At 42.2% G+C, this 21,803-nt stretch overlaps 1 protein-coding gene across 9 annotated transcripts in view; it reads left to right on the plus strand.

Annotated features, from left to right (window-relative positions):
- GALNT13 (polypeptide N-acetylgalactosaminyltransferase 13) overlaps positions 1 to 21,803 on the plus strand; it is a 520,926-nt gene that overhangs the window by 481,538 nt on the left and 17,585 nt on the right. The gene's annotated exons all lie outside the window — the stretch shown is intronic.

Here is a 21,803-nt window from a genome sequence, read left to right on the forward strand (position 1 = left end):
GGTAAAAATGTAGTATTTAAACAAAACTGATGGCTGACTAAAAGTCTAGGATAGCTTTTTTTGTGTGTTGCAGTCCAATTATCAGAGATCTGTCAGATTATAACAAAGATTCTTGTGCTCTCTTTAAATGTTGGAATGTGGCTCTGCACGTAGATGTCATATGAAGACTCATGTGGAGGCTGCTTAGCTCTGAGTCTTCAGGTGGAGGAGCCCTGCTGTCATGGCCATCTTGAGAGGCAAAATTTGGAATGTGTAGGAATTCATAACAGAGTTTCAGGTGCTAATCCTCTGTAGACAAGTTATCCTCAAAAGTCGAGGAGAAACGCACCAGTGAGTTCTTAATCTAGTTCATTAGAGTGAAATAAGAAAGTAAAAGTTATTCTATGTAGCACAACATTATGGTTATACTGGTAATGCACTGGTAATGCAGCTGAATGTGTCAAGAATCTACAGAGAAAAAGCAATAACCCTACTAAGTTTTGACACCATACTTCAAATAGAACCTGTGTGATTTAATAGAGAACATTCAAAAATGAGATTTTCTTCTTAAACAACAAACAAAAGAAAGATTAAAATCCTAATTTGTATTCCAAAATCTCAACTTAAGCAGAAAGATATTTAAGTCAAGGTTTTTAAATTATAGCATAGAAAAATAACTTTGTGAAAGAAAATAGGAGCAATTTAGAGAGTATAATGGCAGAGCATTCAGAAATGGTCCAGCTTTTGTATTGATTCACAATGAATGTGAGAGGCCTCTACTACCCAAACCAATAGAATCCCAATGAATTTAACTGGAAATGGCAAAAAGCTTAATTGTTAGAGGACTAAATGTGGAGGGTTTAATTTTTTTCACAAATGGAATTAAGAAATCTGAAGGTAGTCCACTCTTGACATTTTTCAGGTCTTCAGTGACTTGTCAAGAGACAAGAAGTTTCTTTCTATTCTTCAATACTTAAAATTAACTCTTATCATCAGCTGATCACATGAGGGCTGCTGAAACTCCAGACATCACATCCACATTCAAGGCAGGAAGAAATCAGGGTAGAGAAGAGCTCTAGTTGCCACGACTGTCCCTTTATTAGGAAAAACAAATTCTCTAAAGGCTTTACACTCTTCCCTATAAGTCTCTTTGACTAGAAATACTTTACTTGAATTCCTCTAGCACAAAAACACAGAATATTTTACTAGACTTAATGTGTAAATGTCCTCACAGTCTATGTACCATGGATACTGAGTGGACAAGTAGAAGTGTCTCCATAATGTGTTTCAACAGCTTATGAAAAATGTTAATCGATCATCTGCTCCATGATGACCAACAGAATTCCAAAAACCCACATTATTTATGACATCATTTTGGTTCTAATGCAGGTGAAAATGAAAATAGGTAATGATGAGGATGACAACCTAGATGAATTATCCTCATAGATTTTTTAAGTTGCCATAGTTAATGTTAAAAAGATTACCAGTCATAGACCTGTATTTGTCTAAATGACACAAAACACCTGGATCATCACTGTTGAAAATTACATTATACTGTTAAAAAATACATTATGTATTGTTATAAATTATTCATTTATAAGTGTTCAAATACCCAGAAATAAACTATTCCACTGTACCATAACCTTGTTGGCAGGGACTATGTTTTATTCTTCTCTTCATCTCCAGTACTTGGCCACGGGCCTGGGATTTGGTAGGTAACTAATAACTAATAATCAAGGAAATAGATGAAAGAATTCATGGTTAGAACAATAAACTTATACCTCAGTACTATGTAGACATTGCCATAGAATGCTGTTATTGTCATAGTAACCAAAATTATATAAAGACACCGATCTTAGGGATTCATAAATAAAGTGAACACACAATAAGTAAAAAACCCATACCTGCATATATCCTAATGTCCCTACATTATCAACTTAATGGCAAGGTAGAAAGTAAAACCAATATTTTTCCATCTATATAAATAGTTACTCATGTCTGCAGATATGCATAGGAGACAGTTTACAGGAGACCTTTTGGCTATAACACAAACAATGGACCCAACTCAATATTTACCAAAACAGGAATGTTTAAATAAACTGTGGTGCATCCATAGTATAGAATAGTACATAGCCGCCACAGTGAGGGAAAGAGGTCTATATGTATTGTCATGGAAAATTAAAAGGAGGGAAAAAATCTAGAATAGATTTTACTTTGAATGACCTCATTTATAAAAAATATATGTGAACATTTTTCTCTATAAAGCATCTCTAATGTCTATATTTATATAGATGCAACATAATCTGTTAGAAATGAATAGAACTCTACTGGCATATAGTTACTTCTGGTGAGAAGAATGAGTTCGAATTAGGAACTATACTTTTTACCCCACATTTTTTGTATAATATGTATTACTTTCATAATTAAACAAAAATAGAGAAATTGACTAAAATAAAAGTATCATTTTAAAGCATTGCTCCCACCTGATTAATTGGGTCAGTTATGGTAAATTACTTCATATTTTTTAGCTTTAATATTTTATTTGTAAAATGAGTAAAAGACTTTTACCCAATTTTTTTCCTCTAAAGATTAGTAAAGTTTATATAACTAACACTAGCCTGTCCTATACTCACTATTGCCATTAACTATTCTCTTTACATATTTCCATTTCTATTCTCAATTGTTTCTCTTTTCTCTATAAGAAAAAAAAAAGCGTCCATTCAGTGGCTAATGCCAGAGGCAAGGTAAATGCACAGCACTTCCTATAGTATTGTTAAGCTTAATGAAATGAATTGCCTTTCCTGTTGTTTTAATGTGTATTGTGAAAAAATTAAACCATCACATAAAACCCTACTATAACTTATACTTTGATGGAACTCAATATTTCTTGGATGATTAATCCTAGTCGGTCCCTAATTAGGGACATATTTACATTTTTTACTTACTTTTTAAAAGAACAGATTTTAGGAATTTATTCTCAGAGCTACCTTCCCTGTTTTTATTGTTATTCTTATGTTACCATAGAAGTGGTATCTATTTTTATGGTTATTTAGTTTAAAATTTTTAAAAGTAGCCCCAACCCATATAAAATATTCAAGTTTCCCACTCCTGCTTTTACACAAAATCCATAACAAATGTTAAGATTGTTTTTTAGCATTTCCAGTCAGTTTCATTTCTAAAAGAAGGTGCTTTATGCTTGTGACAATTATCTCTTTAACCATTTCTCCTTGCACAAGAGTTTTGGTAATTTTTTTTTTAATGTTCTTGGAGATATCAGGAAGAAACTTACTTTTCAGTAGTTGCTGAAAATCTTTTTCTTAAACACTTAAACACTTAAATATCCAACATATTCTCCCTTCACGCCTAGCATCTGCAGGGCTTGGGATGTGGTAGGCACCTAGTAAAAACTAGCCACATAAATGAAAGAATGCATGGAAGTTTTTGTAGCAAGAATACTTTAAAAAATAAAGCACCAAGTGTAGAATTATTATTACATTCAATATTTGATCATCTTTAGGTATTCTTTTTTTTGAGGTATTCTTTTAGAACCTTAGTAATAAGAATCTTCTGTCTCAAAGAATAATGACAAAATTAGAAAAAGTCCATTCCTATCTGTTCTTGAAATGCTTTCATTAACAAATAATATGGTGATCATAAAACACCTTCAAAAGCATGGCAGAAATAGGAATTTGATTAAAACTTGAACATAAATTTTTATAAGTGAAAAAACCTTATGGTTTCCTGGTAGAAAGTATGTCACTAAAAGTTATGGGATTGTCTTCTCTATACTTCTGAAAAGATGAAGTTGATTCCTGAAAGCATTTCCATGTCTCCTACAATGCTTATGACTCAGATTTGTATCTTCAACCCCAGCCTCTCTCCTGAACTCTGGAATCTGTTGCCAATTAATTATTGGGAATCTCCACAGGCATCTCAAACTCAAATATTTCCAGACTGTGCTCATTTTCTTCTCATAAGCATCCAAAATTGAAACCCAACATAGACACTTCTAAAGTTTAATTGGTCACCCAATCCTAATATTTGCATGAAAATAATTTATCTTGACTCCTATCGCTAAGACTCTTTAACTAGGGCCTCTATCTTTGTCGTAGCCTGTGTCTTCTTTCACCTATGTGGTCAGAAAACCTCAGTATTTCCACATGTCAAATGGAATTCCATACATACATTCTGTGTATGCCACATTATAATTAAACGTTTATTAAAATCTCCAGCAATTCTCCACTGCCCAATGTTATTAGCATAAAAATTCCTTAATTATGTATTCCTTAGTTATGTATATAAACAAAACCCCACATAATTTTATCCTCATCTGACTTCCCAGCATTGCCTCCCTTGATGTTGTAACAGTTTGTGTGTGTGTGTGTGTGTGTGTGTGTGCTGCAGACATATGTCTTACGTCTATTCCCTGTAAGCTCTGTGCATTTTCCCATCTCTGCAGTTCACTGATCCTTTTCTTTCTACTTGCACTGTTGACCGCATACTACTCCACTCACAAACTTAAGAGACATACTCTTTAAAACCCAAATAATGTAGCTTCTTTTTGGCTATCCATTGGCTAACAACTTCTTAACCTTAACAGGGCATATTTTAATGAATACACACTGTAATTTATTTAGTCAATCCCTTATTATTTATACACAGTACCATTAGTGAATTTTTATTGTTACAGATGAAGCTCATAAGTAAACTTGCAGCTAAAATCTAGTGACCACCGGTATTTACTTCTTTAGAAATAGTGTCTAGAAGTAAATTTGATAAGTGAAAACTTATGCAAAATTATAAGGCTTTTAATATATAGTGACAAACTGTCCTTTTTAAGGTTTTACTTGTTTAATGGGACTAATCCCTAAATTACAAAGAGGCACTATGATATTGTACATACATTACTGCTTTTGATTCCCACAACAATCTATGAAGTACTAGTATTATTATCCTGATTTTACTCATGAGTCTAATGGGAACCCTGAGAGATTGATAATATGATTAGGAGATAAAGCCAATTTGAATCTAAATCTCGCTGACTCCCCATCAAGTGTACGTTCATTGCATTTGTATTGATTTCCAAGCCCTCGCCCCCAGGATTGTGATGGGAGTAGACAACCCTAAACGGGTATTATATTTTTGCTTTGTTCTGTTTTTCATCTTTGTCAATTTAGTATGGGAGAAACATTTTATCTTATTTTAAATCGTATCTCTGTTATCAGTACACTTAAGCAGTTCAAAAACTGACATCAATACTTTGTGTAGATCTTCTAGGCGGGTTTATGCTTTTGTTTTTGCTTACATTTTTGTTGGTGGTTGAAGGAGTTCTTGTCTCTCTTGTCCACTTATAAAAATATTTTATGGAGACTATTACCTTTTGTGATACCTGTTCCAGATATTTTTTCTGATGACATTTTGTTTCTAGTGTATTTTGATGTGCACACTTTTAAATAGTTTATGTATTTCAATCACTGCTTGCCTTTATGCTTTCTCTTTTTGATGTAAAAATACCATTCTTTTTTAATGAGGTGCTTTTAAGTGATATTTACATCACCTTAAAGGAGCCCATATCAAAATTGGCAAATAGACCTTCCTCTTATTGGCCATATATTATATCTGACACTATTTTTTATTTAGCATTTATATAAAATATATTTATAATTAAGTACAAACTAGATTAATATAATATTTATAAAATAACCATTTTTCTTTAATAACAAGTGTCAGTATAAAATTTTTAAAAATCCAGTGGTGAATGTTTTCCCTTTGGGTTCCCAAACCTTGGTAATAAAAAGGTGAAAACTCAGCCCCAATACATATTGTACTCATTTTTTCTAAAGACAAAAATATAAAACGGTGGAAAAATACTCATATTTTAGCAAATGCATTTATAATGTTTCTCTTTCTCCCAGGCGCCACTGATTTGGAGAGAGCTAGAAAGCATATGGAAACATTCCATGTAATTTATTGTAGTAAATGATTCACAGGCATTTTTCAAGGTAGCAAGCCTTTAGGGAAGCTTATGCTGGCCATTTATTAAAACCTAGTTTTCTGCCAAGGTAAAGAAGAGATCATTAGGTCTTATCCATACTTTCAGACAAATGTCTCCTCCTCTAAAATGTAACTACTTGTATCTAAGAAGAATCTAAACCTATGACAGTAAACAAATTTTGAGAGTAAACAAATTCTCCCAATACAGACCCTCTCTTAGAAAAAGCTTAATTATTTTAGTAATGCATTCTAATGTACTCACAGATTGTAATGAATACATTCATCCAACGAAAATGAATTGACTTTACAGTTTGCATTTTTATCAGTACTATAATTACTTAGAAGCCCTTTCTACATTAATTTGGTCCCCTTTTAGTAAAGTTTGCACAATAGAATTAAAATCACCAGGGTAAATTTGCAAGTGAAATGAAATGGCCTGGGAGGAAAGAAGGAGCATGTACTATTCATTAAATGTTTAAATGAGCTGGATACAGGCAAGCTAGTGAAGAGCTTCATTATTTATATTAAAGGAATATCTAGTGAGCTTGGAAGCGATTGAAATTTGCAGGAACTTAAACGTAGGGTATGATTTTTGTCTACTTTGCCTGGTTAGAGTGTGTCCTGGCATAAAAACAAATAGCAAATCTATCGTGTTCAACCTCTGTCTTTCCTTGGTAGGAGTTACTCAGTGATTGTGAAATTGTTTCTTAAGGTTTCCTATAAAATGAGCACTAATATTGGCCATTTCTTAGATTTATCTTTTCCTCTAGGTGTAATTTTATGTATCTCTACATAACAACAGTTAATATCTGTCACATGATATTTTTTTCAAAAGCTATGGAAAAATTGGCAGCTCTAGTTAACCTAGAAAGCAATTTTACTATTTTCCTGTAAAGTACTTAAAATTAATTCCCTGAAATTCTACATTCATTTAAATAAGCCACACGTTTGGCTTTGAGCTTTCTAGCTATTCAGTAGGAAGTTGGTTATGATTCATTGTGTCAATAATATAAAAACAAGGCACCTTCAGAAAGGTTCAGTTATTCCTGGTGTTGAAATGATAAAAATTTCTACTGTGATTCCTGATAAAGAAAGCAACAAGGAGGGATACCAGACTAAACTTAGAGGAACAACAGTCCTCAAGAAGTCATTTTTGGGGGCTCCTGGGTGGTTCAGTCAGTTAAGCGTCTGCCTTCAGCTCAGATCATGATCTCGGGGACCTGGGATGGAGCCCCAAGTTGGGCTCCCTGCTCAATGGGGAGTCTACATGTCCCTCTCCCTCTCTCTCCCTCTGTCTCTCTCAAATAAATAAGTAAAATCTTAAAAAAAAAATAAAAGTCATCTAGGGAAACAACAACGATATCAAAGTTATGTCAGTGTACGTAGCAGGACAAAAGAAATATTTATTCTGTTCTTAATCAATTAGTTATGATGTATCATATCATCCTATGCTCTACAGGCCTTAAATTTCTATAGGGTTAAATGTTAAAATACTTTGAGCTTTCTGGGAAACTCAGGTAAGTTTATATTCATTTAATTAAGGGGATTCTCAGAATTTTTTTAAGACTTCCCTTAAAAAGTTAAATATCACACACTCTCAGAAAGAAAAAAGTACAATACTACTTGTTTAATAAAATCCCAACACACACACACACACACACACACACACTATTTCTCTTATCTCACACCCTCAATAGAACTTTTCTTACTGAGAAAGCTAAGCTGTTAGCACAAAAATCTACTAGATGAAGAATGTTAGCAGCATCAGTCTGTTCCCTTAGCTCACCTGTTTATCTCCTCTGCAGCCCATGTTAAGTACAGACTCCAAGCTTTCCGCTAACATTTCCAACATAAGCCTGTCTGCATTCAACCATTTAGTCCCAGCTGAGCTTTTCTCCTCTGCGCTATTTCAATCCTCTGAACCTCATTCCTTTCTCCATTTTATCAAGTGCTTTTCTCCTGACTTAGTATAATTCTTCTTGACTTAACACCTTAGTCTTATTATTACTCTAAGCTATTTCCTTGTTCAAGTAATCTTCCTGCCGACATTTTCGTATATTTAATATTAAAAAAATTGATAATGTGAATGCATGAATCTACTATATATAAAGAACGTTAAGGTCCTTTGAAATGACCTCCTGTTTTTCCCCCTTAGACCACACGTGTGCCTAAATTTCACTTAAGATATAATTATTTGAATTTACCATTTGAAGCAGTTTATAGTAGATGAGGTAATAATTTCATCTTGGCTTTATCTAGTAGTAAAGGCTACTTTATTAGCTTCTAAATAATGTGAACAATGTCTGTGATTTCTAAATTAACAGCGTTGGCTAGCCCACTTTTATATTCACCTGGAGCCAAGCAGAATCCATACTTCTAATTATTTGCTTTGCTGTTCCTAAAATACTCTTCATCTTACTGAGTTCTTAATTCTACCATAGTTATTAAATTTTATAGAAGAGAAGTAACAGGTAATGTTACTGGAGAAGGTCTCAGAACAATGTGAAAATTTTGAGCAACCTGTCAGTTACCAGAACCTAATGGTTTAAAGAAAAAACAAACAACTCCGTTACTCAAGAGTTCCTTGAACACTGTATATATACCCAGCAATGTATGGTCACCAAGACGAATGTGAAAATATACCCAAAACTCCAACTCTTTTTTGTGAATAAGGAAGTTGATAAAGATGCTATCCGTTTCATGGACGAGGAGGCCTTCCATAAGTGTCCCTAAGAGAATTTCTTACTGCACTGAGCATTAGGAAGAATTGGTTGTCTCTTGTGAAACAGGTTTTTCTTTTGTACTGCCATACACATGGTTCATCCAGGGAAAATTAATAGTATTCTCTGGAAAAAATATTTATATTGACCTTACATTGGATTCTTTTATTCTTGTAAACATTACCATTGTTTACGCAGATGGGTTTTTTTTCTCTCTCATTTCTCACTGCGGGTATGTTACATATCAATGTAAAATTCTATTCAAGTCTACTTCCACCTTTTTATAAGAAGAAACATAAACAAATAAATAGGCACAATCTCTATACTCCATCTTGATGAGAATACAAAACAATCATGTTTGAAACAAAAATATATTTAGATGCCTTTGCCTTAGGAGCCATTCAGAAAAAGGTCTGCTAAGAGCAGGGGTGAGTCTCAAAGGCTTCACCAAGCTGCCGCTGGGCACGGAGAATGGAGCATATGCAAGGACAGTGAGGATACTGGCCCAAATGGAGTAGAAGGTCTGTACTGAGGAGAGAAGAACATTAAGTTTTATAAGGAGAGGAGCTAAGATTATAATAGAATGTAAATGTCAAGCAAGGGAATTTTTATTTGAAGGAACAAAAGGAGCAAAGAGCTTTCAGACTGCAAAGGTTGTCAAAGGAGAGCTTGTAACCTGTTTCTAATACAACCTCATGAAAATACCTGGACATGAACTCGTGTTATTAAAAATGACAAGGTGAATACAGCCCAGATGAAAAGGGCTTTTTATTCTTGTTATTTAGTACCCAAGTATAATTTCACCACAAGTGGGGAGAGACTGTAGAACATTCTTTCAGTTCATTTCTTTTATTCTCTTATCAAAGGACTTGATCCAATAGAGACCAAGAAGCTACATGTAGTATATACAGAAATGATGTTTCCATTAAAGAAAAAAAAGCTTCAGTAGGTTACCATAGGAACAGCCTAGCGTCCATTCCAAGCTCTAATAAAGGATCTTAGTCTAATGAAAACCTACCAGGTAGGTATATTTCTACTCCAACTTTCTAGTTTGCTAACTTTTTAAGTAGATTTAGGGAATGTTCTTTTTATTTAAAAAAAGTATAAAATGTGTGTGTATCAGTGAGGATATGCAGAATTTTTTTGAGACAAAAAAAATAAAAAATAAAAAAATTAAGCCTGAAAAATTCAAATTTTATGCTCTTTGTAACTTCAAGGAATGGTCAAAGTGGCCTTTATAGCTCACAATGGACAGTGTTCAATCCACGTCTGACACACTGCTAAGAGCAAGTGCCACTTCTATGTATCAAAAATGGTCACATTATAACTGCATCTACTAAAGAGACCTCTTCTTCATCTTGCCAGTGAAACATGTGGCCCAAACAAAATTTATGATAGGAGTCTTAGTGTGTTACAGATAAATCTAACATAAAGATATGTCCCCCAATTTTTGACTGAAGTTTTTAGACACATGGTAAAATTGACCTCTGAGATCTCCTATAAAGAAGAATTCCAAATAATTTATGTAGATAATCCCCCTTCCAGAAGGTAGACTAACTCTCTTGCCCACCTTGCTTGTGGACTGTGCCTATTGAGTTGCTTTCAAGCAGTAAAACATGGAAGCTAGTAGTGGTGGTGGTGACTCGACAATGGACAAACACGGCTGATACCACCCTGGGTAAGTGAGCAAGGCTCTACATCGTAAGTCATGTTGGTAGCATGCAGACTTGAAATGATGTGATGAGAATGGCACTTCACCTTCATGGTCTTCCTCTCAAAAGCATTCTAACCACAAGATAAACATTGGACAAACCCAAACTTAGGGACATTCTATAAAATACCTAACCAGTGCTCCTCAAAACTGTCAAAGTCATCAAAAAGAGGAGAATTTGAGCATCTGTAAGAGCAGGCTGAGACTGCAGGCTGAGACATGATGACTCAATGTAATGTGGTATCAGATGAGATCCAGGAAAAAAATGAACATGGGATCAAATGGACTCTTTTTGGAAAAACAGTGAAATCTGAATAGGCTAGAAACATTTTCTTTTTCTTTTCTTTTCATTTTTTTAGAGTTTAATTTTTTAAAAATATCCAAGAAGCAAATGTTAAGTGTGTGAAAAAGATGTGGGATTTGGGGGCTGATAGGCTACATGTCAGAGATGGGTTTTTATAAACTGAATGAGTGGGGGAATTTATTTCACATTTTCAAGCCCGGGGATGCCTGGGTGGCTCAGCCGTTAAGCACCTGCCCTCCGCGGCCGGGGGCGTGATCCTGGAGACCCAGGATCGAGTCCCGCATCAGGCTCCCTCATGGAGCCTGCTTCTCCCTCTGCCTGTGTCTGTGTGTCTCTCATGAGCACATACATAAAACCTTTAAGACACACACACACACACGCCCCCTCCTTATTTGTAACGAGAGGAAATACGATGCTTATCCTGAAAGGTCATTGAAGAAACACATAGGATATGAGGCCTAACTTATCTCCATAAACAATATGTTTAAAATGACTTCATTCTTGCCCAACACAGGGCAGGCGGCCCTAAAGGGCGTGGGCTTTCTCTCCGGTACGGGCGGCCCAGCCTCCAGCTCCGGGGCCAGCTTTACCCTTCGCTGAGCACCTGCCGCAGAGCGGGCTTTCGCGGCCCAGGCCCCCCTCTGCCCGCCGCGCCCGGCCTGACCCCCCGGAGGCCCCGAGCAAAGCGAGGGCGCCGCGGCTCTTATCCCCAGCTCCTTCCCCCTCGGGGGGCCGCTTATTCTAGAGCAGAGAGCCGCAGCGGTGGAAGCTCGTTATCCACAGTAGGCCTCGTTGTAATGTGCTCCTTGTTCTTTTTCCTTTCCTACTCCCCTGCTAGTCTTCCCTGGGATCATCTGACTTTGCGGCAATGAGGAACACCAGAAATAAAAAGGACTACTTTAAGCTTGAAACCACCTAGAAAAATTTAGTTTTATTTGCAGCCAGCACAAAGGTTGTAATAATCTGGAGGCTAATTTTTTTTTAAATTTTTTTTTTAATTTACTTATGATAGTCACAGAGAGAGGGAGAGAGATCGAGGCAGAGACACAGGCAGAGGGAGAAGCAGGCTCCACGCACCGGGAGCCCGACGTGGGATTCGATCCCGGGTCTCCAGGATCGAGCCCTGGGCCAAAGGCAGGCACTAAACCGCTGCGCCACCCAGGGATCCCTGGAGGCTAATTTTTTAAATTATGTCTAATCTAAAGAGTAATTTACTCTTACAGATAAGGGGCAGTTGTAACTGATAGTAAGTGTATCCTTGTGCCATCTAGGACATTATAATTTGCCTTTTGAGGCTTTTAATATATTTTATATATTTAATCATTTTTGTCATTTTTATCCAATGCCATATACCAGACTTCCAAGAAGTGCCTAATGATACAGTGTAAGTGCATACCTTTTAAGACAAGACACATTACCAAAATACCGGTAAAAATATATTCAGGAAGGATGGCACAAAGTCTTTCACCATGAATTTGTGGCTAAAAATTCTAAAACAAATAGACTAGTTTATAAAGGTGTCACATGAATGATACATATTATTGCTGCTACATCTATCTTCCATTTGCAGGCATAAATCAATAAGAACCTCAAAGACCAAATATCTTGGTGCTCCATGGTACCACCCAATGAGATAGTGATAGAGGGAAAGTATGTATTAAATTGCCTATGACTGAAGGAAATTATCCTATCCAATAATCCATTTGACTTTCTTTGCAATTTATATGTGTGAGGATAGATTGTTTAGAGAATAAATATTTAAGGAATGATCTAACCAGGGGAAATATAGCAGAGAATACCATCAAGAGAAAAATAATTTGTTATAGAAAATCATTACAATGAGAACATGGAGAACAGAGTTCAAGGCAGGTTGGAATAGTGGAGGAAACCCTTACAAAAATGTTGGCACCCAATTAAACGTTTGTGTTTTGAATTCAAAGTTTCATGAAGAGCCTATATGGTTCAGAGAATGCCTAAAGCATAACATACCTAAAAGTATTTATTGAATAAGAAGATGGATGAACGACTGAATGAATAAATAAGCAATAGAGACATCGCATGGGAAAAGATATATGACATCATAAGGTTCATTCTAATTTTTGTATGTATTTCCTTTTTCCTAATGGGCACTGTATCAGTTTTCTATCGCTGTAGAGCAAGACACCACTAATTTGGTGTCTTACAAGAACACAAAATTATTATCTCACAGTTCCCTAAGTCTAATTCAGGTCCAATGTAGGTCTCACAGAAAATCCGTGTTGGCCAGTGCTGACACCTCACTGGAGGCTCAGGGTCCCCTTCCAAGCTTCCTGGTTATTGGTGGGTTTTAGTCCCTTTTGGTTGGAGAACTGAGCTTCCATCATTTTGCTTTTTGGTGCGTAGCTTTTTTTTCCCCGTTGGCTCTCTACCAGGCGTTGCTCTCAGCAGCAGGAGAAGGGAATACTTCTCCCCGCCCCCCTGCTAGGCTGGCCCTCCCAAACAGGCCGTGTGTGTCTTCAAGGCCAGTAGGAAAACCTCTTTACTTTGGCAGATTCTAGGTCTTCTATAACATAAAGCAATTGTGGAGTGACTTTCCTGGCAAGCACAGTCTCATGCACACTCAAGGGGAGAGTGTGTATAAAGCGCAGGTATATTGGGATGGGAATCTTGGGGCCACCTGAGAACTCTACCACAGCCACATAAAAAACAGCCTCTGCACAGTCAAGCCTGTCTAGTGAGATATCCAATTGGGCTTAAACTTGCAATTTCTATTCTTTGGTGCTACACTGGTAGAGTATGAGTACCTGGAGCATAATGTTATATGTACCAGAGTTCTTAAAATGTAGACTTCCTTTAAACCCTTCAAGCAGAGTAAAGTATTAAACATACATAGACTGTAACATCGGTGGTGTTTAAAATGGGAAGATTTAAGGGTGAAGTAGAAGGAATATAGAATAGGAAGGAACAGAAATGTCCCATCTATTATTGTATTAATGAATCCTGCTTACTATAGTACCTTACTCCCTTGCTCAGTAGTTTACAAAGTGAGCTAGAGATCCCAAAGACAAATTGTTTTCATTTTACTTGAAGAAGTGATTCTTGGGCAAATATTCTTGTCCTAGAATTGTTTCCATAGTGTCCAGAAATCTATGTTCAGCATTTGTTACTGGGACAGCAAGACTTTAGAAATAAAATAAAATGTATCACAAAGATGAGACCACGTCGGCGAGCACGGATTACATGCCTGCATTTTGAGCAGGTAACTAGTCCCGGGCTCCGACTTTGCCTGACGCACCGCAGCAGCCCCTGCGGCCCCGGGGGCAGGGCACGTGGGGGGGCCCCGTGACCGCGCACCCGCTGCTCCTGAGGCCACAGGGGAGCCGTGTCCTTGCCCGGGCCCGCCGCCCGGTGACCTGCCGCCCCGCCTGCAACGCCGGGCCCGGCCTGCCGGGGGCGGGGGGCACCAGACTCCGGGCCCGGAGCAGCTGGGTGACCCAGCTGGGTGACCTCGAGGCCCCCGGGGTCATGGGGAGGGGCAGCTCCCCCCGTTGGGCCCCCTCAGGCCTGCCCCACCACCACCGTTGAGGGCTCCTCCCCAGGCCTGCTCCCCCCCGTCGGGCCCCCCCAGGCCTGCTCCCCCCCCCGTCGGGCCCCCCCAGGCCTGCTCCCCTCGTCGGGCCCCCCCAGGCCTGCTCCCCCCCCGGTCGGGCCCCCCAGGCCTGCTCCCCCCCGTCGGGCCCCCCCAGGCCTGCTCCCCCCCCCGTTGGGCCCCCCCAGGCCTGCTCCCCCCCGTCGGGACCCCCAGGCCTGCTCCCCCCCGGTCGGGCCCCCCAGGCCTGCTCCCCCCCGTCGGGCCCCCCCAGGCCTGCTCCCCCCCCCGTTGGGCCCCCCCAGGCCTGCTCCCCCCCGTCGGGACCCCCAGGCCTGCTCCCCCCCCGTCGGGCCCCCCCAGGCCTGCTCCCCCCCCCCGTTGGGCCCCCCAGGCCTGCCCCCCCCCCCCCCGGTCGGGCCCCCCAGGCCTGCTCCCCCCCGTTGGGCCCCCTCAGGCCTGCCCCACCACCACCGTTGAGGGCTCCTCCCCAGGCCTGCCCCCCCCCCGGTCGGGCCCCCCAGGCCTGCTCCCCCCCGTTGGGCCCCCTCAGGCCTGCTCCCCCCCGTCGGGACCCCCAGGCCTGCTCCCCCCCCCGTCGGGCCCCCCCAGGCCTGCTCCCCCCCCGTTGGGCCCCCCCAGGCCTGCTCCCCCCCGTCGGGACCCCCAGGCCTGCTCCCCCCCCCGTCGGGCCCCCCCAGGCCTGCTCCCCCCCCCGTTGGGCCCCCCAGGCCTGCCCCCCCCCCCCGGTCGGGCCCCCCAGGCCTGCTCCCCGCCGTTGGGCCCCCTCAGGCCTGCCCCCCCCCCGTCGGGCCCCCCCAGGCCTGCTCCCCCCCCCCGTTGGGCCCCCCCAGGCCTGCCCCCCCCCCCCCGGTCGGGCCCCCCAGGCCTGCTCCCCCCCGTTGGGCCCCCTCAGGCCTGCCCCACCACCACCGTTGAGGGCTCCTCCCCAGGCCTGCTCCCCCCCCCCCCCGGTCGGGCCCCCCAGGCCTGGCGCCTCCGGGAGGACGGCCGAGAAAGCCGGTGGCCGAGCCGAGGGCCTTGGTTTGCTGTCCCACAACTTTCTTACTATTTCAGTACAAGCCCACCTGGGCTGTTCCTACCGAATGTGGGAGAAGGAAACTATATCCTGTGTCCGCGAGCATCTGAAGGTAATTGAGCTTCAGGGTCCCTGTTAACAGACTCCGCACCGCAAATACCTAAGGGATCCGGGCCCCGAGGTCCAAGGGCCCGCGCGGCCGCAGGAGGCAGCAGGCGGCGGGAGGAGGTGCTCGCCGAGGCCGCAGGGGCCGCAGGACCTGCCGGGCGGCTCTGGCTGGGGCGAGGGAGGCCGGGGGCGGGGGAGGCCGGGGGTGAGGCCCGGGGACGGGGGAGGCCGGGGCGGGGGAGGCCGGGGGTGAGGCCCGGGGACGGGGGAGGCCGGGGGTGAGGCCCGGGGATGGGGGAGGCCCGGGGCTGGGGAGGCCGGGGGTGAGGCCCGGGGACGGGGGAGGCCGGGGGTGAGGCCCGGGGATGGGGGAGGCCGGGGGCGGGGGAGGCCGGGGGTGAGGCCAGGGGGTGGGGGAGGCCCGGGGCTGGGGAGGCCCGGGGGCGGAGGAGGCCGGGGATGTGGAGGCCCGGGGCGGGGGAGGCCCGGGGATGGGGAGGCCCGGGGCGGGGGAGGCCGGGGGTGAGGTGCGGGGGAGAGGCCGGGGGCGGGGGAGGCCGAGGGCGAGGGAGGCCGGGGGTGAGGCCCGGGGATGGGGGAGGCCGGGGGCGGGGGAGGCCGGGGGTGAGGCCAGGGGGCGGGGGAGGCCCGAGGCTGGGGAGGCCCGGGGCGGGGGAGGCCGAGGGCGAGGGAGGCCGGGGGTGAGGTGCAGGGGTGAGGCCGGGGGCGGGGGAGGCCGGGGATGAGGCCCGGGGGCGGGGGAGGCCCGGGGCTGGGGAGGCCCGGGGCGGGGGAGGCCGAGGGCGAAGGAGGCCGGGGGTGAGGTTGGGGGGGAGGCCTGGGGCGGGGGAGGCCCGGCCGGGGCTGGCGGGGCTGGCGGAGCCGCGGGATCGGCCTCTCCGGCGCACAGCAGGAGCCCCCAGGACAGCCGGGCCTCGAACGCGCTGCCAGGTCTACACGACTCACAGCCCGCACAGTAAAGCCGAATCACATATGCCCGTGGACCTTTTAAGCACACACGGGCTACACGAGAACGTAGTGTAGACCCATAAGAACCAGGGTGTGTGCTGCGGGGGTCCCCGGGCCGGGACGGAGCGCCCGCCGCGGCAGCAGCCCCCGCCCCCCGCGCCCCTGCCCCTTCCCCCCGCCCCCCGCGCCCCTGCCCCTCCCCCCCGCCCCCCCCCCGCGCCCCGCCCCTCCCCCTGCGCCCCCGCCTGCCCTGCGGCCCCCGCCCGACTTGCTTCCGCAGTTTGGGGAGCAGCGGCCTAGGCCGCCCTGAGCGAGATTTGCTTACGATCTTACAAATTTCGAACTTTTCAAAGGGGTAAAGATAAAAGTAGTTTTAAAGAACTGACTATACAAGATGCGGATTTTCAGCACGGTAGGTAGAGACACGTTCTTTCGTTGTGTGAAATGAAGCACTATGCAAAATATTTTAGATCATTCTCCCAACGGTCCTTGAAAATTGTTGAGATGCCTTTATTTGTAAGTATTTGAAAAAATATAAAATAAATGACTTTGAACATACTCCCCAAAGTGAAAAATCCAGAACAAATCGCACGCATATGTGAAGTAATGAAAATGCTTACCTTCTCTAAAAAAATGCTAAGATTGAAAGGAACTGACATTAAAATTGGCTGTCACCTTTCCTATGTTAGGAATTGTTCCTAAACTCATTTGAGTACCTCAATTCAGACACACAAATTAATCTGGTCTCTATAAAGTCTGCAATAAAAGCAGGTATTTTCACCCCATCACAGTAAAAAACCACTCTCTGAAGATACATTCAAATAGAAAAATGATTGTAAAAATGATTGATGCTTTCAGAAAGCAAAACTGGATGTTACGATTTTCAGCCCCGACACCAAGGTATGATACATGTGAAATCTAAAATCAGACCTCCCTATGCAAAATGTGCAATGTCAACTTGGAAACTGCCTCCATGACTTTTAGACCTTTCAACCACCGTATGGAATAAAAGGAGGGCTACAAATTTGTAGGGCCGCCGTAACAACCAACCAGAGTGAGGGGCTTAAACAATAGAAGGTTGTTCTCTCTCAATACCTGAGGCTACAAGTCTGAAACCAAGATGTCAGGAGGGCCGTATTTCTTCTCAAACCCGTAAGGGACGACCATTTGTTGCTGCTTCTAACTTCTGGTGTTTGCCTGCAAGACCGATGGCCTGTAGACGACGCATGACTCCAATTTCTGCCTCCATCATTGCAGAGGCACTTTTCTCTGTGCACGTCTCCATCTCTGTCTTCTCCTAAGGACACCAGTCATTTCGGATTAAGGGTCCACCCTACCCCAGTATGATCTCATGGTAACTTGACTAATTACATCTGCAATGACCTTGCTTCCAAATACATTCAGAGGTGCTTAGAGGGTCAGTATTATTTATTTATTTATTTATTTATTTATTTATTTATTTATTCATGAAAGAGAGAGAGAGAGAGAGGAACAGACACAGGCAGAGGGAGAAGCAGGCTCTGTGCAGGGAGCCTGATGTGGGACTCAATCCCGGGTCTCCAGGATCACGCCCTGGGCTGAAGGCAGGCACTAAACCGCTGGGCCACAGGGGCTGCCCGAGGGTCAGCATTTCTTTTGGGGGATGCAATTTAACCCATAACAGGAGGTATCACAAGGTGGAGAAAATTAAGGTTTTCTATAAAAAGAGCAGTCGCCCTCCCTCCAGAGAGGAGGGGGTGGGATTCTAGCTTCAAGAACAAACCTTACTGAGAGGAGGACTCAAGGCAGGGGCAGCTTCCTGGGGGTGCAACCCTTGCCAGCAAGCAGGGCCCTACGATCCTGCGTTTTCATTTTCATCCCCTGGAACACCATTCCAAGAGCTTGCTTGCTACATGCGTCCTGCTCTTGGGGAACAAGGCAGGCTGTCGCTTGACCCTCACGTAGGAAAGCTGCCCTGTGATAACTGAATTGTAGTGACTTCATTGCCTGAGTCAGCTTGCCTCCCCAAGTTGGTCAAGTCATAAAAAGTGGCCCGCTTATAAAATATGCATTGTCCTTTTTATTTGCACTACAGTGACAGGTACTTAGCAGCGGGAATCTCTAAAGAACCATGAACATTCTCTGGAGAAGGGCCTTTAAATCTCTGCCATGCCAGAGAACAGGAAGGAGTTATCAAAAGACAATTTAGGTAAGACTCCGATGCTTTTACCACCCTGGGGGAATCAAAACCCAATTAGCAGCCTGGGGGAATTTGGGTGTGGGCAAGAGAGATAAGAAAGAAATGAAGCTCCCAAAATTATGAAATAAGAGAAGTCAACCAAGCCCTTTCCCATGGCAGGCTTCCAACCCAAAGCAGGTCCAATTTAGGAAAGAGGAGAAGATTTGGGATTACATTTCATTTAGAATTTCAATTAATAATATTAAACAGATCATTCTAATTTCTGAACTCAATTCCCAGGGGTCCTGGACAAGTAAGCCCCAAAACCTGTAGTTTTCAGGGGATAGGGAAAGAGGCATTCTTTCTTTCAGTGTAAGGAATTGATAGGTGTCAGGGGCTGAAGTGTGGTCCCCTGTCCCCACCCCTGGCCCATTCACATGTTGAACTCTTAATCCCAGTATCTCAGAATGAGACTACAGTCAGAGATATAAGGTCTTTGAAGATGTGATTGAGATAAAAAGAGATCATTAGGGTGGGCCCTAATTTAATATGGATGTTTTTATATGAAGAAGTGATTAGAACACCGGCAGAGGGAAGACAATAGAAGACACAGGGTAAAAATGGTCCCCTACAAGAAAAAGAGAGAGGTCCACGAAAGAAACCAATAGAATGTATGGCCTCCAGCACCCAGTCCATGCTGCTTTGTTATGGCAGCCTAGCAAACTAATATGAGACAATAAAAACTGAATTGTTATAGGCATCAAAGTAGTTTTGGAAAAGGCCCTCAAAATGGAACAAAAGATCTAGCACTTCTTATAAGATAGCTAATCTTAAAACAATTGAGCAAATACGGCCTTTTTAGTCATGTTTCTAGTGCTACCTTGACCAACAGACTACAAAGGAAGATGTGTGATGCTGGGTGGCTCATAATTCTATGTGTTACAACATAGGAAGATCAGATGCAAAATAGAATTTTCAAAGCACCATAAATTATTGCATCTGTATGGTTCATGTAAAGAGCTCTACTATGCTCTGCAATACTGTTAAGTTGGTCTGCATAGGAGTAGGGATGTAATTGTACAACATAACAGGGCAAATTCATTTAATATTTATGAGTCATATCACACATGGTTTCTAACGCAGATAGGTACTCAATTAATATTAACTTCCTGTTTATTCGTCTTTAATAATGGGTGGAAGGACACTGAGATTGATTATTTTACTCTGCTTCTAGTCACCTTCTTTAAGGTGATGAGACTGACTTAACCAATTGTTATTCGAAACAATCTGGCATTGGAGCAACTGAAAATACATGTTAAATCTAGCATTTGTGTAACTCACTTACAGTTTTGGTAAGAATCAGGTTTGTTTTTTTTGTTTTGTTTTTTTTTTTAAGATTTATTTGTTCATGAGAAACAGAGAGAGAGGCAGAGACACAGGCAGAGGGAGAAGCAAACTCCACGCAGGGAGCCCAACGTGGGACTCCATCCCGGGTCTCCAGGATCACACCCTGGGCCGAAGGCGACGCTAAACCTTTGAGCCACCTGGGCTGCCCCAAGAATCAGTATTGATAACCAATGATAAAGCAATTTGATAACTAGAAAGGGAGGAATAGTGTCCAATTTTTGTTAAAAACATACCATTAGACTTCACAAATGAGGAACTCAGTCTTGTAAGTTCATCACCATGTGTGATGCTTAAGCTAATGTGCTTCATATGTGTTCAAGATTGAAAATCTTACCTGTAATCAAGAATAAAGGTTTAAACGACAGCAGGAGAACAGATTGGGCAGATACTCTGCCGGGAACTACACATACCAACTCAGATGGGGGTATTGAGCACCTGCTTCCTCGGGAATCTGAAACAAGATTTGAAGTTGTTCCTAAAGTCATAAGAAATTCAGCAGGGGTGAATATATATGCTGCAAGAGTCAGGACGGTCTGTCATGGAGTATGAGAGCCCCTCCTCAAGACTGTGTGCCTAGGGGCCGGCATAGAGAAGCAAGAGCAAAGCCTGCTGGGCTCCTGTCCTAAAATTCTTCGGGAACTGGGAACTGATGTACTATCAAGGCAGGAATCCATATACAAGGCCACATTCTGAGAATACCTCTAAGCCTGGGGTAATGACCCTAAATATCAATTACTGACTGCTGTCTGTGTACCTGGATCTCTACAAAGTACTTTGCCTATAAAATTTTAGTCTATCCCAAAGTGAATTCCATGAACCTGCTATGGTAGAAGATACGAAAAGACACAAAGATGACAATTATGGGTAAAAAGATGATAGATTCAAAGAGTAAATAATTGAGATTGAGCCTGATAATTTCCAGATAAAATCAAGAAGGACATGTATTTACTGATATACACTGACTTTCTATTGTTGTACAGAATAAAAACCATTTTGGAACACTCCAGCATAAAAACAAGATTCTCAGGTATGAGGAATAAATTAATACTATTAATTATTTGTTAGGATTTGTTAATAAATTAATTAATGCCAGAAAATAACGAAAGAATCATATACAGATTTTATTTAAGGAAAAAAGTATTTGTGGACCAAGTATTTTAACATCTGTTAAAATTTTTTTCAAGTGCAAAAGCCAAAGAAAGATAATTTCAGATAATATATATAGGCTCAAAAAATATTCTACAAATATATCTTTCTTTTTTTTCAAATATATCTTTCTTAAATATAAATCACTTAAGATAGCTACTGATTGACCATAGAATGAAGTACCATTAGGAATTAAGCAATAAAAATGTGGTTGACTTCTCTCAACAGGTAAAGTTTCCAAACTATCATAAGAGACCAGAGGAGAAATCATTGTTCATGCCATGATTATGCTCATCATACAAAATTAATGCAAAAAAAAAAATTAATGCCAAATGTGGATGCTTTGGTGTCTCCATTATATTGACATCTGTCTACAACTAGAAGAAAATAATTTCAATGTGGAAAATTATACTTCACATTAAAACAAAAGATAAGAGAAATTTCTTGAAAAATTTCCCTCTTTCAAATTAAGACTTACTACAGGATTCATTTATTTAACTATATATGTTTGTATTAAATTAAATGTTGTATTAATAAATACCATGTTTGGAAAGGATATTGTACTTATATCTGATGGGTGTTTCTTTTATTCTCTTGGTTACTCATGATTTCCATTAAAACTATGAACATTAAAAAGTACTAAAGATAGGAATTTTTTTCTGAATGCCGTACAGGAAATCTATAATATATTGCATATAGT

This window comes from Vulpes vulpes, chromosome 3, assembly GCF_048418805.1.
Source record: "Vulpes vulpes isolate BD-2025 chromosome 3, VulVul3, whole genome shotgun sequence".
In the NCBI taxonomy this organism is placed as follows: domain Eukaryota; kingdom Metazoa; phylum Chordata; class Mammalia; order Carnivora; family Canidae; genus Vulpes; species Vulpes vulpes.